Raw genomic sequence first — 21,420 nt, forward strand, 5'->3', positions numbered from 1 at the left:
AATTAGATATAGGAAAAAAATAATTCAATTTGTTTTGATGATTGAAACATTTTATTAATACAAGTTTAACAATATGAATTATTTGCTTTTTTTCTTTAAATCCCACTGATAATATAGTTACGCATAATTTTAATGTTGAATATACTTGATATTGCAAAAGCCTTTTTTTCTTTCCAGATATAATAATGAGTTTGTCCCCAAGAACAACATATCTTTTCCACTAAATTGGAGGTTCCTAGAAGACAGATTCTGTTTAGTTCAGTACTATGCAAATATCACCAAGAGCAGTGCCTGCCCTCACAGTTGGCACACACACAAAAAAATTTCTTGATATAATCACAGAATGGAATATGTATAGTATTTATTTGCATAGTTCAGGGAGGAAGAAGTAGAGGGAAATTTAAGGAAACAATTTTGTTGCATATATTCCTTGGTAAGAACAATAATGATTATAATAAATATATTTATTTAAAAAAAGAATGATCAAGGTATAACTCCTATCATCTTGGAACTCATAACCTAACTAGGGGTCATACATATAATTGAAAAATAAAATGTGACAGGGTTTTTGATGCTGATATAATTAGCATAGTGGAACAAATGCGCGTGTGCGCGCGCGCGCGCACACACACACACACACACACACACACGTTTTAGTTCACCTGAGAGAGACTAGGGAGGATAAGGAGGAAGAGGAGGGGAAACACATGTGATGAACCCACTTGAATCAAAGTGTGAAATATGATATATCAAGAACTATGTAATGTTTTGAACAGCCAACAATAAAAAATTTTTAAAAAAGAAAAAAAAAGAATATTGAATATGAAGTAATGATAGGGATGTAAAAGGACAAACAACTATCAAAAGGAAAGTCAGAGTAAAACAGTACTGTGGACAAACCTTTGGATGTGGGAAGGAGCTAGGCACAAGATGCATGAGGCAGATAAAGACTAAACACCATTTGGAAAAAGTTTGGCTCTGAACCTTGTAACCTTTTGCACAAATCATTTTCTGAAAACCTGTGAACTTAAATAAATGTTTGTTGCATATACATATATATCTGAAGAAAGGCAATTTGGCAAATAAAGTTAAAGCTCCTTGTAATAAAGGGAAGAGTAGAACCACAATGTTAGGAAATCATGAAAAGAGAACTCATCATCCTTAAAACAGTGCCTCTAAATGATCCTTCACAAATTAAGAGACTTATACATGAAGAACAGTTGTTTTCCTTCCAGCAAATCACAGAGAAAATAAAACACATTTGCGTAACAAAAACAAATCATTAAAGAGAGCTGCTCATAAGCTCCAATGGTTTTCAAAGCTTCCTTTTGTTACGGGTGTTTTTCTTTTTCTTTTCTATTTATTTATTTATTTGGTAATGGGGATTGAACTCAGGGGCACTCCACCACTGAGCCACATCCCAGCCATGTTTTGTATTTTATTTAGATACAGGGTCCCACTGAATTGCTTAGTGCCTCGCTGTTTCTGGGGCTGGCTTTGAACTCAAATCCTCCTGCCTCAGCCTCCCAAGCTGCTGGGATTTCAGGTATGTACCACCACACCAGGTTTACGTGTTTTTATATAATGTCTCTGTAAATGAGAGGTTGTAGGGAATCCATATCTAATTGCTGCTCCTTCTAACTAAGCTTGGTCTTACTAAGGTAGAATCTATCCCTAAAGCAAAATAAGAAGGAGGAAAGAAGGAAGGAAGGAAAGTAAGAAGAGAGGGAGGGTAAAGGGGGGAGGAAGGGAGGAAATAGCAAAAAAGAAAACAGAAAAAATCAAATTGATTAATGTGCTAAGAATTCCTACACGTTATTGGCAAAACAGAAAATATGCATCTTGTTTGCTTTCATTTTCCCAAAGCATAACTTAATTAATGCTGTCATATAGCTCCTGGTAAAAGACTCACATGGTAAGAGTCCTCCCACGCCATAAGATCAATGGAACCCTGGAAGCTACAATAGAAAGAAATTAGAATGTGCATCAAATTTGTGAAGCTCATAAAGAAAACACATTTGCCCTTCATGTATTTTTAAAGAGATTCTTGTTTCATTGTATCTTGTAAATGGTTTCTCTGTTCAGTACAACAGATAGAACTGAACTTTAGTGGTATCTCATTTTTCTCAGTAACAGAATGCCATTCAGTTTTAATAAAGATTTTATGGTGATGTTATTATGTTTAGGTGTCCATTTACTCTATAGGGACTTTGTAATGTCTGAGAAAGAACTTGGCATATAAATTTGTTTATTTTCTTTATTCTATTTTTTTCTTAATCTTTAAGAGTCAATGAGATTTTTTCTAATAAAAAAGATTTTTTTGATTACTATATTTCATACTTTGTTTTCAATAGCATATTAAATTGTGTAATAGGTAAAAGGAAACTGGTAATTTAGAACAACATTTTGTATAATATATATATATATATATATATATATATATATATATATATATACATTTAGATCTATATATGCCTTTAGACCATATAATTTCTAGCTGAATAAACTAGATTTGGAGTCATAATATTTAAGTAATTAGTTTTAACTCTAGGAGAAAACTCTCAGAACTGATGGAACTGAGATTTACTTTAAAATACTATTCATGCAAATATAAATGCATCTCTGTCATATCATGTATGGTGATTTATTGCCTCTGCATATTCTTTTTGATTTTTTAGTTTAGGTACTTGCAGGTTGCTTTTCTAACACTGAGTCATTCCAAAAAAGAATAATTACTTGAAAACGGAATAATTCATGGCAAAGTTCTAATTTTTCCCTAAATGGTTTTAATATTTTATGGTTTTGACAACAATATTACAACAGAAAAGAAACAGCTTTATCTTATAAAGAAGTTTATATTTTTTATATCTTTGAAAAATAACACTGGCCTGTACAATAATCTTATTTATTAAAAATCACTTTTATTTTTAAAACATTTAAAACACGACATAATTTGTGATATTTAAAATTGTTCATAGTTTCAATAATTATTCTAAAATGATGTGTCATGCCTGTTATATTTATTCATCTGAAATTTCTTGAGTTTATTAGGTTACTTATGATATAGAGTCAAGGTCTTCAAACATATCTTAAGATTTTGGAGTAGTAATAGCAATTGCTTTACATGCTCATTTTTAAATTCACTTTCCAAATTAGTATACCCTAGTTTCCTTATTTGATGACTAATTTATGTGAGCTATAGAATTTTAATAATAGATTTTGTCTGCATCTTTATTCTGCACAGATTGTTAAAATAGTTTTAATTTATGTGATTAGTATAATTTAGAAAGGAAAAGTCATTTATTAACTTTCTTACTACCAAATGAAGACTAAGATTCCTTGTTTTTCTTTTATTCTAATTAACAATGCATAATTCAAGATAGTTTGTTGAAACTATATTTATTATTCTGGGGGACCATTGTAAGTATTTGGAATTTACATATTTCTAACATCTCTACAATATAGATAAAATATTGACCTTTTATACAATGGAGTTAAAATAATTATTATTATTAACAATGGAGTTAATATAATTATTAATAAAAGTGATTAGAAATATATGATATCTTGATTTAATACTTGCTGTTGTTTATTTAATATGTGAAATCAATACTTTTTCGGATCAATAAAATTTAAGTTTCTCTAGTTTAGTGTGAATAAGAAAATGATATCAATAATGCAATAAAAATTACCTTGTCATGAGGCATTGCACAGGTGGGTTTTTTCATTTCTTTATTACTGCATGCAATGAAAATTAGTGCTCACATATCCCAATGACTAAATTGCTTTCATTCAGAGATTGTGTGAATACATTGGATATAATTCTGATTTCTCTGAGCATAATAAAGTACATAAAAAAGGATTCATGTATGTATTTTTCCTCCACAATTTTTATTATTTATATAAAGATTACTTAATGGATATATTATAAAATTTAATAGTGTCAAATATTAACAAATATCTCTTTATATTCCATAGTTTTTAATGCTCACCTGATTTATCCATATTATACCCCATTCAATTTAGCTAAAAAACAGATCTGTTTCAGAGGTAGATGAATAGTACATAGCAAAAGCTGGGGGATGGAGAACAAATTATTTGAGGGCTACCTAAAATCCTAAACAGTTTAGCACCAGTCATAAATGTTAGCAAACTCTGGGGAAAAGAGGGCATTTGTAATGTTGATAGCACAAACCATTTTCACCTCATAGGAGCCCTCTACACATTTTATTATATGGCATTTTCTGTCAGTTTAATTTTTTTTCATTAAAATTATTTACAGGTAAGCGTGTGTGTGTTTTGGGGGGGGTGTATACATGCAAAATATTTAGGTTTAAAGATTAGGTAGATATTCTTAATTTTTTCATACACATATGTGGCTAGCATGGAAGTCCCATGAAATACAGCAGATTGGTTTGTATAAACACACAAATGACATTTATAATTGATGTTTGCATCCCTAATCATGTTTAACCTAAATCAGAGCCAGAAATTTTGCTGTGAAATTATGGACCAAATACAAATGAAGAAAAAGTTGTAAATGATATGAAGACAAACTGGGAAATATTAAACCTTATGGCTTATTTACGTTTTATTTATAAAGGAATGACCATTTGCTGAGAATCATAACAATATTTACAAACAACATTTAATAAGTAAGCAAATACTATATTCTAAGGCCTTTAATAAACTTGTCACACACATTATCTCATTTGACCCTCACAGAAGCCCCACAGATAAACACTATGATCATATCCTTCTTACAGGTGAGAATACTGACATATAGAGCCAGCAAATATCAGTTATTTACAATGCTTGGAAATGAAATCCCATTTGAAAGAATATAAGATTCAATAGATTGTGAGATTTTTTCCCCTCTGGTGTTGTATTAAAAGCTGCTATACCAAGATGATAGCTGATAAGAGTAAGGGGCTGGAGTTCAATCTGTGCAATCAGACTTCTAAGTGCTTTGAAAGTTTTATTTTTCACTTTAAAATATAAAATTTCATTGTCATGTGCAGTGTATCAATGTGTGTGTAAATCTAATAGTGTTGGTAATAATTGCTTGTTTTCTTCTTTCCTATTGAAATGACTGTGATTATGAAATTGAAGGATATCATGATTTTTCCATTTCAGAATGAGCTCATTCTAATAAATTAAAGTTCATCTTCTTTTAGAACTTCTGAGCATGTGTTAGAGTCTGTAAACAAGTCAGGATGGCACCTAGCAAATATTAGAGTCTGTAAACAAGTGTGGATGGCGCCTGGCAAAATGCCAGAGGGAGTGGTTTGTGAAGTAACACGAGCGAGCCATTAAGTGTGGAGATTCCTTATTGGTTGACTGATGTATCTAGTTTATGCTAATTAGATAAGCTGTGTGGAATGTATAAATACTGCTCCTGTCCTGCAATAAATGGCTTCCACTCCTGCTGTATCAACATACACAAGTTGTTCGTCACCCCCCCCCCCCAAGGCTATTTTGCCCAGCCAGCCGGGCTGCGGCAAGCATGTCTTTCATAAGAATTGTAAATATTGAGAATTGATCTATTCACAATACATTTATATCTAAGCTTATCTAGGTTATGAGAGATAAACAAATTAGTTTTCTTTCCTTAGAAACAGATTGGTGTGATTGTTAAGCAAAGAGTATGGGAAAATATGATTAGGAAGTCCATTAGAAACTTACAATTGCTGGGTGCGGTAGTGCACATCTGGAATCCCAGTGGCTCAGGAGGCTGAGTTAGGAGGATCACAAGTTCAAAGTCAGCTTCAGCAACAGTAAGGAGCTAAGCAACGCAGTGAAACACTTTCTCTAAATAAAATACAAAATAGGGCTGAGATATGCCTCAGTGTTTGAGTGTCCCTGAGTTTGATGCCTGGTAGCCACCCCACCAAACCAAACCAAACAAAACAAAACATAAAATTGAGGGAAAATTGATGATCTTATTTATACTGAAATTTGGACAAAGATGGATTAATAAGTCCACAAACTACCCAATGTGACATAGTATGAACTCACCACAATTAATGTACATCACAAGTGCCAATAATAATTAATTACATATCACCAGAACATACTCCTTGTGCCTAACTGAAAACTCTGAAACCTGTGACTATATATCTTTTTCCATCTATCTATCTTCCATCTCCAACCTCTGGTTATCAACATTCTAATCTCTACCTCTATGAGTTTTATATATATATATAAAATATTATATCTTATATCTGTAAAATATTTTAATATATATTTTTAAGATATACACATTTAAAATATATTAATTTTATATTAATATATGTAATTAAAATATATTTATGTCTATTTTTATAACATTTTATTGGTATATATATAATAAAATATATATTGCTATAGATATGCAGAATAAAATATATATTGCTACAGTTATACATATATATGAATAAGTAAGACCATGAGATATTTGTTTCTCTATCCATGGCTTATTTTATGCACACACTGTTCTTAAGTCCATGGTGACTGTAGTTAGTAATAATGTATGTTTCAAGCTCAAAGAGGGTATTTAATATTTGTTTTAACATAAATAAATAGCATTCAAGATGACTAATATGTCAATTAGCTCTATGTGATCATTCCACAATGTATGTGTGAAATGAAGCATTTCTGGAGAAACCAAATTACAATAGATCCCTTCAAGCCAGTAACAGATGGAAAATGTTTCCAAAGGAGATCAAATAACAGTCAAGCACTGGGGGACCTATGAGATAAGGATACTTCAGGCCTCTAGGGGAAAAACCCTACTCCTGACTGTGTATTTCGAGTAACATTCTCATGACTATTGGGTAAACTTTCCAGGATGTATGTTAGACTTCATTAACCATCCACAGCTTGACAAAGAACAGACCCCTGATGTGACCAATCTTCTCACAAAGAGTGCAACAAGATACCATCTCGGTTCAGCAGTCAAAACTTCTGAGCTTTACCTTCACCCACTTATAATGTCACCACCAACCTATCTGTGGAATGCATTGATTTACAATTACCTTTGCTCTCTGTCTGTAAATGTAGTTAAACTTTTTTCCCTTCAAAATACTGGTTAAGGACAATTTGAATCCGTGTTACTGGACTTAGGTCACTGATAACTTGGATCAGAATAAACTATTTTCTTATTTTACTTTAAAGCAGAGTCTATTCATTAGCATTGACATAATCATCAATCAAACATCACATTGTATACCATAAATATACACATTTTTTTGTCAATTAAAATTAAAACAAAACTTAAAAACAACTTGAATAGATATCTTATTTGAGTAAGGCAGATTCAAAATAACTTATGTTTGTAGGTAGCATTTGGAAAAATGAATGACTAAACATATAATCAGGTAAATGACATAGTCCTTGGTAACATTTTATGTGTCAGAAAAGAAAAATCTTCCTAGAATCCATACAATACTATGACTAACAGGGCAGAATCTATGACTCTCTTGGTCAGTAGAGGAGAAAAAGCAGTTCTAGAAAATAGTAGTAAACGAAAACAGGTAGAGGAATGTGGAAATTATGACAGGTGATCAGTAAAAGCCCAGGAAGTAAGACAAGTCCTCTCCCAGGGTTACAATGTAAGTATTTAACTGTTTTCCAAAAAGACTACTGGGGGAAGTGCCAGAAGGACTGGGTTATTTTTGGGGGAGAGAATATCTCAAATAGATAAAATAAATGGATTATAAGAGTTACATTATATCTTGCCTTCCAGTTTTAGAAAGATTTTTCAAGATACTATGTAGATTCATAATTCATATATCATTACATATGGCCAACTCAAATGGGTCACAACTAGACAAGAATGTTTAATTTAAAAAATGATTACATCATTATAGAATACCATTTATCAATTTTTAATATTTGAAAAGAAACCAAAATAATTTACCAGTAGAAATTTGAGTTTAAAATGAAAACGTAATAAGTGCTAAAAGGATTATTAAGTAGGTGCTGTGATTTAAATGCTCATCCCTTCAAGATTCATGTTGCAATTGAGTTTGTATTGTGGTTGAAGTGTTGGGTCAAGAGTTCTACACACTCACAAGCAGGTTTTATGGCACTACTGAAGTGTGATCATGGTCCCCTCTTGCCCCCTTTCTCTCCCATCATCTGTCATAGCAAGAAGTCTCTTACCAGATAAGGTGCCCTGACCTTGGAATACCCAAAGTCCAGAATTGTAATAAAATTAAATTCTTCTCATTATGAATCACTGGGTTCTGTTACAGAAACACAAAATGGATTAAGACACTGGGAAAATAAAACTATGAAAAATGTTTTATAACTTGAAGTTGACATAGTAATGTATCTGGTTAATGGAGCTGCACTTGACAATTGGTGCAACTATCCATTCATACCACCACCATGGATATGGCTATGGGCCAGATCCTGCTGGTTGTTCACAATCTACTTCATGGTAGGTATTCAGAAATGCATTGGATTTTCTCTGAGGTTGCAATGTTTCTTGATAAACAAATATTTTTCTTAACTCCTTTTCAGTAAGGGGTAGTTGAGGGATAGTTGAATGATATATTTCTAGGTTAATAGGTATAAAATGATTTATTACACTTCACCTTCTTGCTGCACTCCTAAGTTAAGTCTCAATACTTAAGAGTTGAAACAACTCTTTGAAATCTTGGAGATAAAAGTTAGAAGATAAAGACAGCAGAGCATCTAACAGCAATCTCAACTGATAGAGTATACAAAAGGAAACCCGAATAGTGTAGAATCTTAATTGGACAATATAAATCTAGGAAGTAATGCCAACAGACACTCTTTTGATGAACTGCAAAACTGGACAGCCTATGTGGCCTTGAACTCTCCACTTGTAAGTAGTGAAGTATTCATTTGTCAAGACAGCACACCTCATCATGACTTTGATCATGTCTAAAATCAAGGGGTTAATCTAAATAATTTAACTAAAAATGTATTGGTACCTTATAGTTATACATAATAATGGGATTCATTATGTCATATTCACACATGAATATAAAATAATTTGTTCAATTTCATTCCCTTTCAGGGAGGTCAAAATGTCTAGGATATAGTTCAATATTACATATTTAATATTCTCTTCTTATAGTTGCTGATTTAAATTATGTATATCAGAATTTGATGACTTCTTTGCTAGATTTAATTTTAAAAAATGTTCCAGTAATTATTAATAAAAAGTGTCAAATACCCCATGGAGAAATTACCATTTTCAGTGGGGGGAGGGTGCACTGCATTTTCAAATTTAACAAAAGAAGATGTAGTTTGAACCATTGTTCTAATTGGTTTTTAAGGGCTCTTAAGACCCATCATCTTGTGATTGATGATCAACATCTACATAGTTGGTGATGGACCTAAGAGACTTCTTTATTTCGAACTCAAAATTCTGTTCTCTGATTAATATATTTAACCAATTATTTATAATTGGATTCAGAACACTATATGGAAATGTCAAAATTTGGAAATCACTTGAAAGTTTAAATAGGGATTTTCCCTGATTCCCATTGCCTTTTAAATTTTATAGAGCTGGAACAGTATAGTTTTGTATAAGAACTTAGAGTAGACTATTATAAAAGTTAAGACTCTGGGTTCTTTACAGCTATGACCTTGCCTTTCTCTATGAGAGTGCTTTTTTTATGTGTTTTCAATATACTCTCAATTTTTTACGGCCCAATCTAATAACCGTTACAGTGTTTTAGAGGAAATATGGGCATATAGAGTCAGCAACGAGTAGTAGTGACTTTGATTTCAGATAAGCCTCAAAACCTCTTCACTTCGTAGGCAGGCATTCTGTAGGACACTGTGCCTTCTCTCAACTTCACATTAAATGATAATTAAAATTTACATAAAAAATCTAAAATGCCAAACACTGAAAACGGAGCACAAGTCAATAATCTGAAACAATACACAAAGTACAAACTGTCCATTACAGCTTCCAGTATGCAGTCAGCATTCAGGAAATGTGTCTCTGTATTACATACAGGAAATGTCTTGTGGGATAACTAATTTAATGTTTAAGATGTGCCCTCATATGAGAAAAATCTGAGGGGCTTTGAGATCAGTCTTTAGAGGATGGTCTATTCCTCACTTCTAACAGAATGCCATCAATTCTTTCATTGTTTATCCAGCTGGAGTGAAATAATACACCATATTGTTGCTGATTTACATGTGCTAATAGTAGCACATGGGTAGCTACTGTTAAATTGTTTATTTTTCATCTCTCCAAACTCATTGAGCTCTTACATAGGTGATTTGAAAGAAATGCCATAGAATTTGTCTTTGTCAACTGAACAGATGTTAGAGTACTAGGGGGGAAAAAAAAACAGAACTTTTTATATGTTAAAAAAAGAGCAGAAACTGTCAGCTGTCTTCACAATATTATTTCATAAAAAGTTTTGCTCTATTCAAAGATTACTTCTTCATCCTAATGAAAGAGAATTAGCACCTGCTGATATTTAAATTGAGATGGCAAAGTGGTGAGAGCAATATGAAATTTTTCCTATTTGGTTCCTACTCCCTTATTTTATTTTTATTTATTAATCTTATGAGGAGAATTTTTGCTGACTACTTTACTCCTCTAAATACACAATCAGAGCTGGTGATGGAGCTCAGTAGCAGAGCACTTACCTACCCTGTACAGAGGTCCTAGCACTGCAAAAAAACAAACAAAAGCAATAAAAAAAAGAATTAAACATACACCTGCCCCCCACACAAAGCCAACATTTTCATTGTGCTGCATACTTTTAAAAGTTTACTCATAATATTTTACTTTTATTATAAAAGTTGAAAATAGAAAAGGTATCGCAAATATTTTTCAAACAGTTAAAACTGAAATATCTTCAGTCTTACAAATATACAAAGATCTCTTCCAGAGTGCTTAATTTTTAAAAACTGCTTTTAGATATTTAGGTGTAGTATGTTCCGGTTTTATAAAGTAGAAGTATTATATATATATATATATATATATATATATATATATATATATATTTATATATAGTATATTTTTATTACCCTGAGCCTCAGGCAACACATTCACCTAGTTTTCTTCTTACTTCTCAAGCTTCTTATTCCTCTTTTCTTTTGCTGGTGTCTCTGTTCTCTAGCCCTTTAAACTTCAGGTCAGTCATAGCTTGGTTCTTGGATCTGTTCTCATCTCATCTACAGTCTATTCTTGGGTGACTTCATTCATTCTGTTTTTAAAAACCATCTATATGTTGATGACCCTCAAATTTACATCTGCATTCTGCATCTTTTTCTTGACTCCAAATTTATATTCCACAGCCTACTTACATCTCCATATGAGTGACCTATAATCATTCTCAAATTACCAGGCCTCAAGTTGAACTCCTGATTCTAACATCATTCCAAACTTTTCCAACAGTCTTCCTGTATCTTACTTTATGACAACTGTATCTTTCCTATTCCTTGGTTTTTAATATTTGGAGACATTCTGGAATTCCTTCTTTGTTCCAGACCACAAATCTAAGTTATTAGCAAATCCTGTTGGCTTCACCTTCAAATTCTATCCCAAAATAAATCACTCTGCTAGCACTCATGGCTGGCCTGAATTATTGCAAAGTTTTGAGGTCTCACTGATTCACCTTTTCCCCATTCTTTCTACAAACATGCCCCCAAATAACCCTCTAAAACTAAGGGAAGATATGTATTTTTTTGGTCTATAAAAAACACATTACTTTTCATAATTGATATTATACCACTGGTGGGCCACACTTATCTGGAAATTTGATCATTTCCCTCTACACACAAGTCTTCTTGCTGTCCTTACACATGCTAATCACATTTCCAACTCAAAGTTATGGATCCTGATCTTGCATCTTCCTTCCTTTTTAAAGATCTGCATAGATTGATTTACTAATTCCTCTATAAATTTTCCCTGCTCACTCAAACTAATACACCAGTATGTATTTCCCCAACATTTGCAATTCCTGCTCCATGGGATTTTTCTGCCTATGACTTCCCATTATTTTTTCACTCAATTTTCTTTTGCTTTTATGTTTTCCATTGAAATATAAGCTCCATAAAGGCATATCATTTATTTTTTCACTTTTGTATTCTGAGAGTATGGAAGAATTTCTGGAACATGGTAAGCACTCAGTAAATACAAACAATTATTTTCACTGGGAAGTAGAGTTGGAAAAGTGAAGACAAATTCTTTTTATGATATTATTTTAAAGAGTAAGATTAGGGGTGAATCTAACTTTTCTTTCTTGATATGTTTCAAAAATAGTACGATGCAAAACTTCTTTGTGGCAAAATTCAAATTTCTATAATGGCACTTAGAAAAGTGGCTAATTTTAAAATTTAGACACTAAATACTTATTATTCTTGTCAGACCATGTTCTCATGTATCCAAAATGGAAAACAGTGCTTCCATAGGTGAAATCAATGTCTTATTATTATAACTCAGAACAACTTGGCAGAGATGAGGATTTATTTATACCAAGCCAAGGAAGTTTCAGGCAAGTGTGCATGTCAGGGCCATTCTAAGTGCAGTTTCCATCAGAGGAGCAAGGCAGAAAGGGGAATGTACAAAGTAGCTTCAAAACTAAGGAATAGGGTAGGAAATCTAGTGTGCACTATTTAGAATTCTAGGTAGAGAAGATGGATAGTGTATGAAGGAAAATGCTGATAATGGACAGTGCCTTTGAATTGGAATTTAAGTAAAGGAATTCTTTGTAATTATGAGAATCGGAAAAATACACTTAGGTCCACTATGGGGACCTGGTGGAAGCCAGAGGCTCTTTTAAATTAGAACACAAGGCAATATTTTAGGCAGATACCTGATTCTTACTGTACTTATAACAGTAAAGTGGCAGAAAACACTGAAGTAGGATTTACAGACTAATTGTCAGCAAAACAGTATCAGCTTTAGTTAATACCTACTGTTCAGCACTGAGATTAGATGGTCCTATGCAGTCTGGTATCAAAAATGAGTGGGGCTGGGCATGGTGGTACACACCTTTAATCCCAGTGACTCAGGAAGCTGAAGCAGGAGGATAACAAGATTAAGGCCAGCCTCAGCAATTTAATGAGATTCTTCTCCAAATAAAAAAGGTCTTGGTGTGTGACTGTGTGATAGAGGGTTTCTGGGTTTAAACTCCAGTAACGAGAACAAAATAAACTAAAGAAGATTTAGACTTCAATATATGACTTTATTGGTCAATCCTGGAGCAGGGTGCCTTGGCCTTGTGTCTTGCTGTCTAAACTCTGGGTCAGAGACTGCTCTGGAACTTTTTGTATGGTGTCTCTATTAGCCTGGACCCTTGTAGGGTGGAAATGGCATAGGATCATAGAAAGCTGAAAGGTGTTTTTAAATTTTTTTAACAAACTTTTTTTTCACTTTAAAAAATTATTTTATTTCAGCCAATAATCACTTGATTATTTTTTTGTCACTATGCACTGCACACTGCCAATAGAGTAATATAAAGAATAAGTTCTTGCCATCATGGAATTTTGTTTTAGTCACAGCTTTGTAATGTACTGTCCTATAAAACTTTAAAATATTATATTTAGTTTTAGGTCTCACTCTATTTTGATACAACTTTGCATTTCATTGTGAAATACAATGCACTGTAAAGGAACATTACAATGAACTGAAGAATTATCTACTGGTCAATGAGGTCCTTCTTTCAATCAATAATAGTGTTAGATGCTCATATTTAGAAAGTATTCTAGAAGTTTTCCAAACCTACCTCTTTATTTTATTTAACTGAGAAGATAGACTATATGCTAAAAAAATAAGTAAAATATAAACGAAATTGAAATGGGAATTTCCTGATACCAGAACTGAGTATATTTTCTTCCATTATGAAGGCTCTGTATACAAGCCTTATCTCAGAGTCCTTTCTCTGTTTGCCAGTCACGTCAGTACACATACTGTCATTCACCCCAAATTGGAGCATTCGGATTGTTCTGAGAAGAAAACAGGACAGTTCTGAGAAGAAAAGAAACCTCACTTTCATTTATCTGTCTGTACTTCTATATAACACTTAAAAGGGATTATTGAAAAAAAAAATAAACACTGAAAGCCATTAAAAATAAAGATAAAAGTTATCTTATCTTATAAATACCAGCTTGAGAAATCAAAGTTTGCAGTTGAGATATATATATATATATATATATATATATATATATATATATATAGAGAGAGAGAGAGAGAGAGAGAGAGAGAGAGAGAGTTGAAATTAGCACTGCAAATTTTTTTTTCATCTAAAGATTTTGGATAAATACGTAGAAGGAGATAGGGAGGTATTGTGGAGAGAAATCAATCAAATTACGTTTCATGAATGTAACAATATCCCGCAATGAAACTCACCATTCTGTAAAATTAATACACATGAATAAAAAAATTGGGTTGAAAAACTGAGTAAAATATTAATTACTTCCACAGGTTCTTCCCTCATATTTTTTCACTAGTCAGAACCATTTTTATGCAAGAATCAGTTACGAGGAAATTCAAAATGCTGAGGAAGAGGAGAGGGAGGCAAGTACCTTTTGCTTAACTGGCCTTTGGTGTCACCTCTCTTGGTTGGATGTTCTGGAGTTGGTGTCCAGTGACTGGCTATAGATGGCTCTGCAAAATGAGTAAAGATTCCCTGGTTCCTATCAGGACTGCTGAGTGTTCTTCCCTTGATGTCACACTCTCTTAAGGTAGCCACCAGTCTCTACCACTACCTTGTCCATGTGCCCTTTTTACATTTTCCCTCACATTTCTACCATCAGGTGAAGTCTCTTCATTAAACAAATATTGAACCACCTGGAAGGTGCATAGATAGATAGATAGACAGATACAGATATAATTGTCTGGCATCTTTGATGATATTTATGTAAGACAGAAACTTGATTTTGTCCTTCCTCAGAATGCTCCACTGATCACCACTGTAAGGAAGAAGTATCTTGATATGATAGAACCTCCTTTTAACTACCTGAGCACAGTTGTCTTCAAGATTTATTTACTCTTCATTTCAGTCCAGTTTCAACACGGAAGACTGAAGTCTCCAAACCAACAGAGACTACCAGGAGAACTCTGTAAACTTCATTTGGGACTTTGAATAGACAGTTGACCACAGGAGTAGATGAAGCCCATCATGTTCATGAATACTGGGGTTTTAACCTGAATATTCTTAGAGTATGAAAGCTGACTTCTCCCTCTATTTTTCCAGTATTCACAACTGTCACCTAAAATGCAAAATGCTTTGGTCACCCTACTCTATTAGGTGAAGACACTGTTCTTAAAGAATGTGGATACATGGGTAACAATGGAGTCCTATGGAATGAACATAATAAACTAATAAACTGTAGTAGTATGTTAAGTAGTCTTGTATCTGTGATATAAAAATGCTGTTTTTCTCTGATCTGTTTTCTGTTTAATTCAGTTTTGGCTTCTTAAAACTTTATTGGAAAGCATTCTTAATTTTCTGATCATTTTCTCTCTTAATGTTATAGTTTAAAGCTCCTATCTTATATCTGATTCATAGCCCTATAGCTCTCCTTTTTTCCTATACTCACTACAAGCTCATTCAAATTGTTGGAAACAAGAGGCAAAGAAATAGGTTTCATCTTTCCCAACTTGGATTTGTTGTCACTTTTCTGGCAAATATTGCTTGGCAGCTGGTATCTTCTGGGTGGTGGGCATCCAAATTCTGTATATTATCAGGCTTTGGTATGAGGCTTTCATGTGGCAATTATGAGCCCTCTAACTATAGAACCTCATATTTGGGGGATGTAACTCTAATGCTGCCTCTTTTGTTGCTTCATCTTCTACCACCAGCAACACACACCTCAGCCTCTTACAGCTGGTATCAAATGTACTCAATTCAAGCAAACATGCTAAAGTCCAGCTGCCCTATGGGATGCCAACCCATGGAAAATAGCCACAGCCCTGCTTTGCCAATTGCTAAGAGAGCAGACAGGTTCAACATTATCTCTTCTCTTGCCAGTTCATCCATTCCCTGTGCATAGACACTTTGGCTTTGTAGCCTGATTGACCACAGGGAGAATGAAAAGCCCCTTTGGATAGATACACTTAATTTCTCTTCTTTGTCATATCTGACTTTACAGAAGAAATGAGAAAGATCCACTCTCTCTCTTCTGCAGCCATCTTTATGGGATAGTTGTGTGTTATGATCTTGAGAGTAAAGTTGATTTTACTTCTGAATAAATCTTAGAGAAGTCTACGAAATCCAAGATCAAGATGCCAATGGAATTGAAAGCTTCTGAGACCTATCTCAGACATAAAGTAAACATAACTATCTATTCCCCGTGTCTTCTCTTAGTTTTCATCCTCTAATTTTTTGTCAAATTTCCTCTTTTTCTATGGACATCAGTTATATTAGATTGGTGATACACTAATGACCTCATATTAACGTTTCTAACTGGGGGATAAGACTTCAACATGAACTCCAGGGGTGTATGATCAGCCCATAGTACTGTTATCATTATTTCACATATATTTTTTGTGAAAAAATGGAAGAAATCTAGAGTTCTATTTTAAAAATTGTTTTAATACATTTGAGAAAAGAAAAAAAATAGGTAGTCATCTGAAATAGATACTTCACACATCATACTGTATGAAAAATGTTGGCTTCCCTTTGTTTCCATAATGATTACCAAACAACATAACTTCTTCTTCACAAAAAAATCCTTCCTAGGAGGGGTATCCCTTCTCATATGGGACCCATGAGAGCCATCTAACCAATCTCCATTCCAATGTCATAGTTTGGTTCATACGTTTTCTGTTCTAAGAACTTTATGACTTGATTCAGAATTTCTCTTTTCACTTCAACGACAGCCATTGCCATGGGTGTAACTTCAACATTAATGGGTCAGGGTACATATCTACCAAAATAATAGTCCCCTCATTACTTTTTGGACTTCTACAACTTTTGAATCTTTCCTTCCTTACCCTCTACTGATCCACGTAGCAGTCACTATGCACATTCAGTGCTTCATCCTCTTGTAAAGTTCAGGGTATGTATAAATATGAGTAATAACAACCATATGCCTTTCATGAATTTTCTGTTTCAGTGAGAAGGGATTTGAGTAAAAAGAAGTATTACACAAAAAGTTATCAGTTTATTTACTCACTCATCAAGCATCAATTAAACAACATTAACTATATTGTTGAATACCTGTTTTGTTTTACATTCTAGACATATATTAACTCAGTTTAATTTCCACTGAAAAACTTATAAAGAAGATCTACTACTATCCTCTTTTTATAACTGAGAACTGAGATATCAAGAAGTTAAATAAGTGATCCAAGGTCAGACATTTTGTGGGTGCCACAGATGAGACTTGAACTTACAGTCTGACTCCATAGTCCATTCAATCACTATCCTATGCTATCTTTTTTACAAATATAATTATGCAATCAATCTAAGCTGGCATCCTTAAAGTGATAGTTACATGCCCATTATTGGCTGACACAAAGAAATGGCACTGAGCTATCCAGCCAAACAGCGTATGGACCAGAGCAGACCTCCTTATCCCCAGCTCAGTCATGCATGCCTTTTCAGTAATAGCCAGAGAGCCAAAACAGTAGTTGGTGTTATGAGCTTAGGATTTGGGCAAAGATATTGAAATAGTGTGTAGTAAACTTGACTGGAACTGTAATGAATCCACAACCTTCTCAAGAAGGACTCTCATTTAGTATCATAGCCAAGCCAAGACTACACTCAGGGGTGGGGATAGACCCAAGCCTGAGGGGAACCCAGAGGAATGTTAGAGAAGAGAAATAAGAAGAGAGATGGATTTGGCTGTTCCTGATAAAGCAGCAACCTCAGGATAGCCCCCCTTTGTGGCTTCCTGATTAAAATGGGTTCCATTTCCAGGCAAGGTGAATTTCTGCTCTTGCTTTATCCTGCTGGTATTCAGTAGGAGCTCTTGAAGTTAGAATTAAATTTGGAAGCTCTTAAGAAAGAATTTGGACATAGACCAAGGACACTCTGAAAGTGAATGAAAATCTTTTTGAAAATTGTGTTGCTGGTGGAAAATCTGGCATAGGAAGTATGTCTGGCAGCAGACTAACCCTTTGTAACAAGAAATCAAGTGTTCCTGACAGCATTCTTTGTTTTACAATGAATTATTTGTGTCTTTACTATTAATGCTTTCAGGAAATACATTTATTGGGAGATAATTATCTTTATATCTCTGTGCTAGGCACCATGGGAATACAAATGAATTCAGTCTGAGGTATGCATGTGGGATGGAATAGCAGGGGACTGAGATGGCAGGCATGTAACTCACGCTTTGAAAGAGAAAATATATTTAACTACATGACAACATATGCACCTTGAGAGAGGAAACAGAAGAAAGTAGGACACAAAGACACACATAACTAAATCTATCTTAAATATGTAGATACATTTGTTCTGATTAGTTTAGAGGGAGAAGAGACAAGTAAGCTTTTGAGATTTTTCACAATTTTGGAATATTGTGATGTTTGAAAGATGATGGAGTGCTAAGAACTCAGGTTCAGAACACATAACCTTGGATTTGGTTAGCTTTGTTCCTAAGAAACCTAACACTTGATCATGTTTGCTTTTCTGACTGACTCGATTTTCTCAATTATTTTTTAACCCAGGTGAATTAGATGGGATGATGTGACATGTTAAGCACAATATCTAGGAAAATTATTAGCCATTATTATTTGTGTCACCATCATCACTATTTTTTGGTTTTGTTTTTGGTTTTCATAGAAGCAAGGGCTAGCATGTGAAGGCCTGGACAAATATATGATGTTGGGTCTGATAATGTAGACAGTGATAAATTCTTGAGTAGAATGAAATGATAAAATTCTGAATAAACTGGTAAGATTTCTTCTTATAGCACATTGAAGCTAAATAGAAAAAAAGACTATTAAGTGTATATTACTCTGATCTCTTGCCAGGTAAATGAATCTTTTAAATGAATCTTTATAAAGATAGATTCTTAGATTCTCTAATTAAAAGTTGGAAAAAGCTACCTCTTGACTTTTTAGACATACTCTACTACCAACTTTTTCAATAATCTAGGCATATAAACTTCTTCTTCTTTTTTTTTTTTTTTTTGCTACTTAGGACCATTTTGTTAATTATGCACATTATCAAAAGCATAGACCAGAGATTTGGAAAGCAGGTAGGATACAAATTAGGTTTTTCAACTTGCCTGGAGATGTGGGACTCTATTGACCAACTCAGGGCTTCTTTGTAGCTTTCATTGTTTCTTACCATTCCCTTTACTCTAAGTGTTCTTTATGGGATTACTTCCTCATACTTTGGGAGAAGGGAGTAAAAGGAAAATGACCACACATGGAAAGTTATACAACTTCAGAGCACAACTTTCTGGTGTAGATTAAGTATTTTGCATTTAATTTGTACATCATATTGCATATTACTCTAATTATGCAAATCTGCATTGAAAATAAATGATGCATGCATCTCATTCCTTTCAGAGAAACACTGCTAATTACTAAATAATGGTTTAATGGTTTGCAACTAGATTAACCACATACATGGTATATTGCAATATAGCAGTTTTATATCAATCCCAGGCAATAAAGAAGCAAGCATAATCTTCAAGTGCATATATTTAAAATAGAACCACAATCTACATTAGTTGGAAAAAAGGATTATTCAGATTTAGTTTTCAAAAAAACTTGCTATTAACAGAGTGATTAATTTTGCTGTAGCTAATTTAAAAAATAATATATTTTTGTATGAAATATTAATTCCTATGTACAATGTATGAAAATAACTTCTTATCAGGAAATGATTTCAGAAGAGAAACTTAACACATACTTTTGATGACAGTTGTGAAGGAATTAAATCTCTAGCCTCACTTAAATGTATCTATTTGTCTTTGCATTGCTATCCTGGCATATCAGTCAGGCAAGATAGCAGCTTAATTTTTTCCTTAGAGTTTTTTTTTCTTTTTGTGCAAGATTTATGTTCAGATCCATGTAGTGGGGTTCACAGTCCTTGCAGGCGTATGGAGGATTCCCCTCAATATTCTTTACAGTCTTACTGGTGTCACATTTGGAGAACGCATTCCAAAGTTATCGTTCAAAAAATATATTGCACTTTGATTTGCAAAGATGGAGCCAAAAAATAAGTGACAAAGACATTTCTAAAAATAAAACATTTCTGTCTCTTTAAAATATTTTAAAACATTAAAAAAGGTAAAGACCTGTAACATTTTTTTCTTACCTTTCTCCACTTAGCAGTGTGACATTGAGAATTTACATTCCTAGATGGCATCAGTACAGAATGTAAGCATCTCTTTGAAATCAGATTTTTCTCTGGCCTGTCAGATTCTAGGGAGGGTGGGAAAAAAAGCTGGCTGGGTGGAACAAAAGTCACAAAGCCTTGTGGGAAATGTAGTAGGCTGCAGTCACTCAGCAGAAGGGATCCATGTAACAGGGAAATGACAGGAACATTTGAACTATTGAGATCTTGACACCTGAACAGATTCTTTCTGTGCCATCAGAGTACTCCTAGGAGAAGAAACTAGAGAGGATATAATGGAAGACTTAAAATAATTATATATAAGCCATTGTTAGCATGCTTCTGAATTCAATATCTTGGGAAATGGATTGAATATTCTTATACTTTGGCTTGCAGTATTCAAATAGCATCCTACCTGGGATGAAACTAAAATTCCTGAAGTACTGACTCATGCTGTCAGTCCTGCTCAGAGCATTTCAGAGATGATTAAAATGCTGGTTGCCTCTGTTCCAGATTTGTGAAGGGTTTGGGGGGGCTAACACTATATGTTAAAAAAAAGGAAAACATTTTTGTACTGTTGTACAATTTGCTTGTAGTTTAAGCTAAATGATATTACAAGAGTCAAAATATTTGCTGTATACATGTAATAAAAATTGTAATGCATTCTTCTGTCATTTATTTATTTTTAATCAATAAAAAATTTTAAAAGTTTACAAAGCAAAATGTTACAACAAATAAAGGTTAATTAATTGTTGAAGGACTTTTAAAATAATTTTAATGTAGTCTGAATACACAATTTTATCTTCACATACCCCCAATCCCCTCAGAGCAACTTCCAGGCCTGAAAGATCTACACGTGGTAAATATCTTATGCAGATGAAACTCTTTTTTATCCTTTATATAATATTTTGGCTGAATCTTTTCTATGTTTGGAAACACAAATGATTACCACTGTTTCACAATTGTCTACGATATTTAAAGAGTAACACACTGTACAGATTTGTAGCCTGAACAATACACTATACCATTGAGCCCACACATGGAGTAGACTATACTATCTCAGCTGTGCTTATACCCTCTATGATTGGCACTGATAAAATTACCCAAGGTCACATTACTCAGAACTGTATCTCAGGTATTGAGCGATGCCTGACTAAAAAGATCTTTGACTCTTCTTTGAAGTTGACACATATAG

The 21,420-nt window shown here is 33.5% G+C and overlaps 1 long non-coding RNA gene across 1 annotated transcript; it reads right to left on the reverse strand.

The window, feature by feature from the left end:
* Nucleotides 1-614: 614 nt before the first annotated feature.
* LOC131423240 (uncharacterized) lies at nt 615-20,544 on the reverse strand. The gene is made up of 3 exons (XR_009224473.1): nt 20,208-20,544; nt 5,686-5,811; nt 615-1,958 (listed from the first exon to the last, which is right to left on the reverse strand). It is a non-coding gene; the product is annotated as an uncharacterized LOC131423240 (long non-coding RNA).
* Between the last annotated feature and the right edge of the window lie 876 nt (nt 20,545-21,420).

Source organism: Marmota monax, unplaced genomic scaffold (genome assembly GCF_021218885.2).
Source record: "Marmota monax isolate L192 unplaced genomic scaffold, Marmota_monax_Labrador192_F-V1.1 WCK01_AAM20220418_F8-fsc00036, whole genome shotgun sequence".
NCBI classification, from domain to species: Eukaryota; Metazoa; Chordata; class Mammalia; order Rodentia; family Sciuridae; genus Marmota; species Marmota monax.